Here is an 11,304-nt window from a genome sequence, read left to right as displayed (position 1 = left end):
CGTCTTGCTGGCAGTCGGACTGGTGTTGCATCAGTATTAATTTGTAATGACACAGGTGGCCCCCGAAAACGGCCTAATTCAGACGAAAACAGATCCTTATACTTCGCCAGAGTTGCCTCGATGCTAAGTTTAGCGTTAATGGCATGTATTCCTTCTATGCTGATGCCTAAGGGCATAAACCAGTTGCGTCCAAGTAAATTCGATCCACCGCTTGATGTAACAACCAGTGGAAGATTCGGAATGTATTTATTATCGTACTGGACAGATGTATCCACGATGCCAATAACTGGAATTCGGTTTTTCTGGTAATCCGTAAACTCTAGAGCACAATCTTGGATATTCGGTCTATCCGTTGGCCAGATGTAACGAAACGTAGCTTCGTCTATCATTGTGATCGCAGACCCCGAATCCACTTCGAATTGGCATTTTCGTTTATTTATAATTATTGTAACGATTTCCTTTGGGCAAATCAACGGTAGTATGCTGTGGACACTGTATTCTTCATTCGGCTTTTGCTTGTGTGGTCCTCGGTAGGAGTCATGGCCACTCGATGTGTTGAATGCTTTACGACCCGGGTCTCTTACAGCCCTGCAGACTCGTTGAAGATGGCCTGCTCGGTGACAGGCATGGCACACAGTGTTCCGATGTGGGCACAGTTTCCGCAAGTGAGCACCCCCGCAACCATCGCATGGCTGGTGGTGCTGATTGGGTCGGCTTGGACGGATCGCGTTAGTCTGCACTTCGTGAATCGACTCAGTGCTCTCAGCTGTATTTCGCATGGCCCAAGCGCTGTGAGCAGCGGCCTCACTAGATGTGGCGCGTTCCATCGCGCGTTGAATCGTTAAATCTGCCTCTGCTAGAAGACTTTTCTGAAGACCCTCATCCTTCATTCCACATACGAAGCGATCGCGCAACATGCGATCCAACGCAGCTCCGAATTTGCAGTCGACAGCGAGAGTCCTAAGTGCAGCCATGTAGTTCGCAACCGATTCATCAATTAGTTGGTCTCGCTTGTGAAATTGGTAGTAGGCCGCAATTTCCGATTGACATGGAGACAAATGTTGGTTGAGTATTTCATATATTTCCGATAAACTCAAATCACTCACCTGAGTAGGGGATGCCAATGACGTTAGAAACTCGAACAGTGGAGCGCCAGCCAGGGTAAGCAATGCAGCCTTCTTCCGTGCTTCCTCCGTAACGTCATTGGCCAGAAGATACAGCTCAAAACGCTGCTTGTAAGTTGTCCATTTGTTTGGGTGATTTAAATCAAATGGTTCTAACTGACCCACTCCTGACATTATCACTGATTTATTTGTTGTTTTGCGTTCTGTAGCAATATTCACTTTGGTGGGCTTTTCCTCATGTGATTCCAAATCAGACATTAGTAGTTGAATTCGATCGTATGTGTGTGTGTTTGAGCATCAATCCAAATTGCAGTAGTCGCAGCGCGTCTGTCTGCAAATGCGCGCGTTGGAAAAGTATCGTTTCTTTATTCCAATAAACTTGGCGCCAGCACGCATGCGGTTTTTGGCGTCTCTTTGTTCGCTTTCGCTTGGTCGATTGTAACTGTACACGACATATACATATATAAGTTTGACGAATTATCCCATCCTCGTCGCCAATTTTGTGTTTGTGCAAACTTATGTATATATAGAAATCTGGATATGTAGTAGTTGTAGTTATAGTAGTAGAAGTAGAAGTCCAGTAGTAGAAGTCCCTCGTAGCTGTAGTAGTAGTCGCGGTAGTAGCAATCCCTCGTAGTTGTAGTAGTAATCCCTTGTAGCTGTAGTAGTAGTAGTAGTAGTAGAAGTCCCTCGTAGTTGTAGCAGGGAAGTCCGATGTTGTTCCGAAGCAATTAGTAGAACGACTGAGAAGTGCAGCTGTTAACAGACCTTTTAACAGTCCGACGATAACAGCTTCTTAGAGATGGGTCACATACGTAACATATATATAGATAAGTTCCTAAATGGGATATGTGGATCAGGGAAAGCAACGGCCGACGGCAGCGTCGACAGAGAAGATAAGGCGTCATGAAATCGATGAGAAAAGTTGGGCAGCCAATGGGAAGGCGCCGCAAATAAGAAATAGTGACGGAAGCCCGCATAGCGACAGAGACGCTTAAAGACTCATCAAGTGAGAAACAAATCCTGAGAAAAAGATTTAGCTAAGAGTCAAAAAAACTGATAAGGCCTTACAAGTAACCTTTATGTTTGGCAGACAACACTAGGTCCGTTGAATAGGACCGCAAGAACACCGAACACAATATTTGCGTATAGAGAAAAGTCAAGCGGCTCCAGACAAATCCGAGGTCAGTGGGAGGCACGAGGATATATCCTACTGCCAAAATTCCAGGATCTATGTATCCTGAAGATCATCAATTGCTGAGGAAGAGCCTGCTACCAGCTAAGGGTTACGGGATATATCCAGGTGGCACAGAAGCCCGCAAAGACCATCTCTGAGAAACAGCAGAAGGGTGTTGAGATAAAAATAGCATCCCGAGAGAATCGGGATACGCCAAAGAACGCGAAATAAAGGTCGTAGGATCTATCCGAAGGCCAATCGGCTATGCCGAAATTAGCTTCTTTGCTAAATAATCTTATTATTCAACAAAAATGGCCCCTGGGCCAAACCTTGGGGATAACCGCTTCGCTAGTCTTAGCGTTAGCTCCAAAGCCAAAAAGAAAAAATATTGAGGAATATCCCGATCTACCCTCATCAGTTCAACAAAACCCCACATTCATAATCATTTCTTTTATGGACCGCGTAAAACCGTTATCGAGTTTCTCATGTTTCGCTGTTCACCGGATACTCAATTTAATAAGCAGAGACGTTATATCAATCTCTACACTTCGCTATGGCAACCTTTCATGCTAGTAAATTCTAAGCAAGTTTCTGAAAAGTTCATTAAGATCCCTGGAATCTGAGAGATCACCTGCAAACTTCACGATAACCTTAATAATGTTAAAGGGACAATTTTCGCTCCCTACATCAATGAAATACCAGAAAACGAAATTATCAACGAATTGAAATCGCAAAATGTCAAGCACACTAGACGAGAACACAAGACGGTTTTGCTTAACCTTCAGGAGTAGTGTTAATTACTTTCGATCTATATAATCTCCCTAACAAATAACAAAATTTAGGCACTCGGTCGAGGTCAGAGAATATATCCCAAACCCAATGAGGTGCAAAAAATGTCAATTACTGGCGCACACAGCGAAACGCTGCGATAACAAGGAAACATGCGTTAACTGCTACCTAAGCCTTCCTAACCCAGCTCTGTACTCGTACATTTTGTGTTAATTGTAACGCAGATTACCCTTCTTTGTCTCCGTTATGCCCGCAATATCAAATGCAAAAGGAAATATTGCAAATAAAAACTAGAAAGAAGTGTAGTATTCGCGAAGTGAAATAACACCTTAAACAACAACAGCACAACAACAATACCAGCAGCTACCTCCGCTGTTATTGCTTCCTCCTCTTTCAATTCGAATACGATTTCTAATAAAACACCTTAAACAACAAACACACCGAACATGGGTTCTTCTTCCGAGCTCCCCCCTCGGTCTACCTCAGCTGTACCAGCAATTACTTATTCAGCAGGCACTTCTGCCTTCTCATCTCAAAAAATATCATCGTTCTCAAAATTACCTAGCTCAAAAACAACAAACTAAACGACTCACCAAGTCCAGGCGACTCCAGTGGGTCTATGGATAAAGACTGATGTTTTAAGCTTTCTCCTCATTTCATCCAATTTTTTAAACATTCGAAATCTGGTCTTATTGCACCTTTTTAATAATTAAGATTAATCAATGGAATATTAACGAAAAATTTAATAACTACAATGAACCATTGCTACTTATAAGGGAACATAATCCAGATATTTTATGTTTTCAAGAAACGCATCTACCGTATAATTATATAAGCTTCATCTGCCCTTAGCCCTATTTTTCCAATCACTTTCACAATCAAACCGCCAAACAAGACATAGGCACACTGATCAAGCGACATATTCCCCACGAATGCACTTTTCCTTCCAGTAATCTACTCTACTCATCCCTTTTATTAAAGCTTAATAATCACGTCACAATCATTAATACCCCCCCTGCCAAAGCTTTTCAAGTAATGAGATTTTGAACATAATCAACCCTGTTTCAAGCCCACTCCCATTACTTGGTGATTTTAACTCTTGGAGCCCTTTGTGGAGATCCCAACAGGACAACTCTCGTGGGTAAAAAAATCGAAAGTGTCCTTTCATTATCTAACTTGCTTCTGCTTAATGATGGCTCTCCTACTCATTTCTCCTTACACGTTTCTTTCACTCACATAGATTTTTCTCTTGCTTCAGCCCAAAACCTACACAAATGTAAATGGTCCATAGCAGATAACCTGCACCGCAGCGACCATTACCATATTTTTATATGAGTTTCTTTAAATTTTTAACTGTAAAAACTACACCAACCGAAATACAAAAAGGACTTTGCCAACTGCGCGTGCTTTCAGGCGCACTGCTGCGAAATCGCTAAAAAACTGGGTGCCCCGCTCCCTAAACCATTGCATATATAACTAAAGATGTTAAAGCAGCGGCTTATTGTAGTATTCGCCAAAGTAAGAGAGTTCTCACAACCATAGTTCCATGGTGGACTAAAGAGTTACAAGAACTACGTAGTAATAAACAACAGCTCTGGCATAATTAGAAGAAATATGTCCCAAAACAACTTAATAGCATATAAAAAAGCTAAAGCTATTTTATTTATATACAAAGAGCTTACTTGCATCTAAACGCAGCACTCTTCAATCCTTTACTTCAAAAATCTGTCCATCATCTTCCCCAAAAAAGCTGTGGGCTGAAGTACGAAGCCTAGCTGGCTCCCCACCCACTCAAATAAAATGCTTGAAGTCTAATAAAAATTTAATAACATCTCGTAAGTTCGACGTTCCAGCTGGAATCGGATAACTATATTATATAGCCGTCATAGGAACAATCAGATAAAAAGTCAACATGGCGCTAGAAAGTGTACGGAATCTTAGCCGTTCTTAGTTGTTTTTAATAAAAGAGGAAAGAAATGTTAAAACAAAATATGTATTTTCAAAAATTAAAGAACAATATATAACAAACATTGTCTTTGTCCTGTAATAAATGGATCTGATCTTAAAATTAAATTATTAATAACATCTGTATTTGATAGAGTGCTTGAAATTTTCCTACTATGTTGAAGTCAACATTTTTTATTTCTTTGTTATTGGACTCGGCACCTCTAACACCTTATGCACGGTTGCCGGTAAATTATACCATGGATACGTAGTTATTAAATCTTTGGCAGTATCCAGTGCGTAATTTTGAAAGTTTTCTCTGGGTTTGTCCACAATTATTCCCATCTTCTCCCTAAACTCCTTTTGAATTTTTTTTCTTGCTAATACAGAGATCTTCATTTCTGCATCTCTCCCTTGCCACTTTTTAACCTCCAATTCATAAGAAATATGCAAGAAGTATTCAAAGAAGCGTAAGTAAGAGTGTAGTGGAGACAGACCAAACTCATAAAACTTTTGTTTAACTTCTTTACTTAAGCATTTTTCGACGTCGTTCATTTCCTTTGGCTTTGCTCCGCAAATATAGCACTTTGCCGACGATGATTCAGATAGGGCGTTGCAAACTTTCCCATCTACCATAGTGAGATGCAAGATATGTATGTGTAATCAGAATTTTTCTATTGCAAATTGATACTTCGGTTGGTCTTAATTGGATTATTTTTTCCCTAAAATATTCTTCTTCTTTAATCGACAGTTCGGTCGTCTCTCTTTTGAACTGGAACCGGATCGGACGACAGTATCGAGTAGAAGATGGTCTAGGGTTTTTCCAAATAATTTTACCATCTATTTGCGTAACAAGCTGCAGAGGAACGTACGATGTAACAAGCAAGCTGCTGTCGTCCAACTCAGCGTTTGAAAACTTTTGCTTGTATTCGCTGTGCCAGGTACTTCCATTAAATCCCCATTTGCCGATTAAAAGTAAATTTTTAATGGAGGCTTCAGTAACCGTTGCAACAACATCAGCTTGAAGCTCTAATATGCTCGAGACTGTGTTATCCGATAAACTTTGAAGATCGACTTCTGCGGAGGATTCGTCCAAAGATATGTTGTCAGGATATCTATCTTTCTTGGAGCTTGCGGCCTTGCGGAGCCCCAAACTGCTCGCTTTATATGATGCGGCCTTCGGAGGATTTCCACCGAGGCGGCTTCGAGGCACTTGCGATTTGGAAGGAATGAGATGACCAGTTTCTTTCTTTATTTTCTTAACCTAAAATATAGTACAATTGTCGGCGGGCACAGAAAGTGCAACCGCAGTGAACGATATTAATTCCAAGAGTAAAATTCAAGTACAGCAAACCACGCTGTCTTTTACAAAATTCAAAGTTCTGGAAATTTCCATAGAAGAAATAAAAAAGAAAAGAATTTAAGTAACGGATCTCCAAGTTTGTCTCTTCAAAGTAACTTGTTCTGTTCTTGGTCTCTCTCTCTCTCTTCGGTTGTTTTCTCTTTTCAGCAGAGTCTTGCTTCAGTTGCAGCCCAAACAGGTGCTTTGTCATTTCGGTCTCCCTTAAAAGAGAAATTAATTATTAATAATTAAATAATAATAAAAGGTACTGATACAAATTGGACACCACAAGAAACGACAAAAACAAACACACGAAACAAATACAGGGGCTCCGGTGGGCAAGTTGGACTTTGAAAAAATAAGAAGATGTGTTAGATTGTTGGATATTTCACACACATCTGCAAGTTTCTGGAGCTGACTTAAACACTTTTCTTAAGTAAAAATTTGGATTAATACAATGAATATAGACTCAACCGGGGAATCGATTCCTTCTTTTGCTATGTAACTATTATTAATTTTAATAAACAACAATTATTGTATACACACAATAAAAAAAAAACAGAACAGTAATAAAAGTTGAAAAAAAAAACAAACGTGAAAAAAGTGAAACGAAGAGACAGAATAAAGTTGATAAAAATGTCGCGTTCTGGAAAGAAACAAGGTGCCAAAAATCAAAAAGAGTCTAATTACCAAGTTCAGATAGACAATTTAAACAGCACATTTACGTCAAATGGTGAAATAACGGAGCAAACCGATTTAAAAGTAGAAAGCGCAAGAGAGACAGATATATATCCATGTGTTTCCAGAAACGACGCAGAGGAAACGCGGCAGACTAGCGCCGAAGAAACGAAGAGTGACTATGGATACGGTGAAAACATGCACACGAGTGTGCGCAGCAGCGAAATGCAGACGTTGATCAGAATGTTGGCAGTTAAATTTGAACACAGCGGTTTGCAACGTAACGATAAATTTTCAAACGTAACAGTCGATAGTTTTGCAAAGGTGGTGCCTGACTTCGAGGGGACATCAATTCCAATTGGACAGTGGCTAAAGAATTTTGAAGAAAATGCGGAGGCATATCAGCTGAGCGAGAAGCAAAAGTATGTTAGTGCACATAATAAAATGATGGGCACTGCAAAGTTATTTTTGGAAACGATTATAGTTGTCAATTATGAAGAATTGTGTTTAGCCCTGATGGACGAGTTTCACCAAAAATTCATAATCAGTTGAGAAGTCGCAAAAAGTTGCAGTCAAAAAATTTTCATGATTATGTATTACAGATGCGTAAAATTGCTGCTCTTGGTGTAATCGAGGACGAATCGATTATTGCCGCTCAACTAAATAGGTTTGATTTCATTTTTAAACTTAGATCTTAATATCTTTATAACGAAGACTCGGATTTAAATCAAATAAATTTTTTTAAGTAAAACAATTAATTATTTATAAAATACAAACGTTTTTTATACCCTTGCAGAGGGTATTATAAAATTGGTCAGATGTTTGTAACGCACACAAGGAGACGTTTCCGACCCCATAAAGTATTGTAACGTAGACGGCCTGGGGGCAACTCGAGATTGAATAAACGAAAGAAACTAATCATCTCTGTTTTCTTTGCGATTCTGCCGAATTATCTTAGGCCTGACGATCGAACGCCCAACCGTAAACCAACCGCTCGGCCACGTGTGGCGTTATTTTGTTCCACAAAGGCAAAACACCTTAAATTGGTGTCAGGTGTGGGGTTATGTTAGGTTACTGCGAAGAACCTCACCACGTGTTAAGTGCCTAAGAAATCTACGCAGGCTCGGAACAGCAGAATGGAAGAGGACAGCGGAAGTTCTATTATTGCTATAGCACAATCAGTGGACGCGGTGAATAAAAAGATCGACCGAATGTGCGAAGCCTTAGAACGGTCCTTTATAAGCGCGCAGCCCACAGCGGTGCCAGGGCCCGTTTCGCCGCCGAAACACACCACGTGGGGTGGGTTACCCCAAACAAGGCAGGACGCGCTGCCACGGGCCGCTTCCACCAGCTACGGATCTTCGTGGGCGCGATCACCCCTCGTTCCGCAATTTAATCCAGGTTTGTTTCCGTTGTTCGATGAAACTGGTTCTTGAGCGACTGGTACACAAGGTGGCGAATTACTATCAGAGGATGAGAAATGTTTGGCAGTGGTGTTGAATCTGCGCGGTCGCGCCTCAACATTTTATGGCACCTTGCCTACACAACCTACACTTACCTAATCAGCACTGTGTGCCGCCATGCGTCAACGATTCATACTAGATTGCCGGTCGAGCTATCAACTGTTGCGTCATCGGATACAAGGACCCAGGGAATCATTGCCCGATTTCGCATTGGAATTGGAACGCTTGGCCCAATGCGCTTTTAGTGGAATGCCCGGACATATGCAACAATTTATTGACGGTATGCGCGTAACTCCGCTACAGGGATTAGTGATTTCTAGTCGACCGATTTAGCTACAAGAGGCATTGGACGTAGCGATGCGAGTGAAAGCCCAGTTTGGACGCACCCACGGAAAGCCGGTTCTCCACAGTCAGGTGGTCGAGCCATACACCAAAACGTCGCCGACGAGGATGAGGTCGCAGCCAGCTCACGAAAGAGGCACCGCTAACAACAAGTCACCCTTCGGAAAACAGCAACATGCCAATGTCGCGGGGCGAACATTGGCAATAATAGACAATGCCCCACCCAACGATACAGCAATTCTATCTCCAACACCAGTAAATGTACCGGTGGCCCTCAGGCCCAATTCAGTGAAGAACGCATCAGTTGCCCACTAACGCCTAGCCCCCAGGCATCACGAACGGAGAGGCTAGATGATGGTGAAAGCGCGGAACCGTCAGTGGAAAATATTCTGGCCATTATCGACCGTCCAGATACCCGAACTTCAGCCACCAGTACCAGGAACGTTCGCCATTCTAACGTTTCCACCGTTAATGGAGTTGAGCGGTCTGCCATATTTGAGCATTCCGTTTCTACCACATTGGAGCCATCCACGGACCAGAGCAGCAGGCATCCAACCGTGCAGTTGCACGAGTCACACTGGCTTGAACGAAGAAACCGTATTGGCGCGATTGTTTCGTGAACCCTTGGCCGCCGTCCCAACAAATATATGCGCTAAATGCCCTCCTGAAGTAAACAGGAAAGATGCTGCTATCTTAAATGGCCGACGTGGGACGGGGAATCCTATCCAAGCTACGTATTCACCTGTACCAAATGCTAAGGACAGCTTACATTGTATTGTTTTCTTTCAGCAGAGGCCATTGCCAATAGTGGTGGATACCGGCGCGGCAGTCTCGGTGTTGAATTGGCGAGATGTGCAGCAGCCAATACGAACCTCATCATGCCAGGTAACCATGTTTGGTATGGCGTCGTCAACGCTCACCTCCACTGAAGAAATGATGGTAAAGTTGCAAGTGCTGCGCAAGCCCCTGATTCATCGATTTGTCCTGGTGAAGGATTCTACGCCTACACTGCTGGGTACTGATTTTTGGCTAGAACACAAGGTCGTGATCGACTTTGATAAGATGCACCTAAGGTTCTACTGGGGTACCATGCCCTTGCTCCGCGCCTCCGAAGCGCCACGAAATCCGATATACTTGATGACTCCCGTCTGTTTGGCGCCACGCTCCGACACGCATGTCAGATTGCAATGTGCGACGACTAAGCCGGCGTTACCGAGCTTACTGAAGGAAGACTGTTACACAGAGCTGCCGGACGATATCGTCCTGAGTACCGGCGTCGTCCAACCAGTGGCCGGCCAATTTTCTGCCAGGATATCGATCCTAGGCGCACACGAGAGAACGCTCCCACCCACACTAGTTTTGGGCGACTTAGAAACCGTAGAAGTGGTATTACCAGACAGTTGCGAAGATGCGAGCTCAGATTCTGTCGATTGGGACCGATTCGGGGAAGTGGACCTGCCGCCTACAAAACAACTAATGCTAAAGGAACTTTTGAATCGCTATCGGCCTATTTTTGCCCGAAACGATGACGAGACTGGTCAAACCAACTTAGCTTCTCACCACATCGATACTGGGCCGGCACGCCCTATTAAACAGATGGCCCGAAGAATACCTCTTGCGCGCAAAGCTGAGGTGCAGAAACTGGTTGCTGACATGGAGAACAGAGGCATAATTCGCCCGTCCGTCAATCCGTGGTCGTCGCCGGTGGTGCTAGTCAAGAAAAAAGATGGAGCGACACGATTATGCATGGACTATAGGCGCCTGAATGAGATAACAGTCAAGGACTCATACCCGCTGCCCAAAATGGACGACATCCTATCAACGTTGTACGGCTCCCAGTGGTTTTCGACGATGGACTTACAAAGCGGATACTGGAAGGTGCGGATGGTCGAATCCTCCCGACCAAAGACAGCTTTCACTTGCGATGCTGGACTTTTCGAGTTCAATGTGATGCAATTTGGGCCTTGCAACGCCCCCGCCACGTTCGAACGTTTGATGGACGATCGCTCCACCAGCTGAATGAGAAACTTCGACGCTTTGAATGGGACACTCATTGCAGTCACTCCTTTGACACCTTGAAGCAGTGTCTAACGACAGCCCCCGTCTTGGAGTTTCCTAATGACACCGGTCAATTTATTCTAGACACGGACGCCTCGAATTCTGGAGCGGGAGCGGCGCTCCATCAACTGCAAGATGGACAAGAACGAGTAATCGAGTATTATAGTAAAAGTTTCCAACCAGTAGAACGTAACTATTGTGTAACACGACGAGAGCTCCTCGCCGTAGTCCGTGCCACTAAACATTTTCATCATTATTTGTATGGCCATCCGTTTCTCGTACGGACTGACCATGCATCTTTACAGTGGCTGTACAACTTCAAAGAACCAGAAGGGCAGATGGCACGTTGGATAGAACGTCTGCAACAGTACGACATACAGATTCAGC

Source organism: Drosophila tropicalis, unplaced genomic scaffold (assembly GCF_018151085.1).
Source record: "Drosophila tropicalis isolate 14030-0801.00 unplaced genomic scaffold, ASM1815108v1 contig_377, whole genome shotgun sequence".
NCBI lineage: Eukaryota > Metazoa > Arthropoda > Insecta > Diptera > Drosophilidae > Drosophila > Drosophila tropicalis.
The sequence above is the reverse complement of the archived record's forward strand: the minus strand, read 5'-3'. Positions refer to the sequence as shown.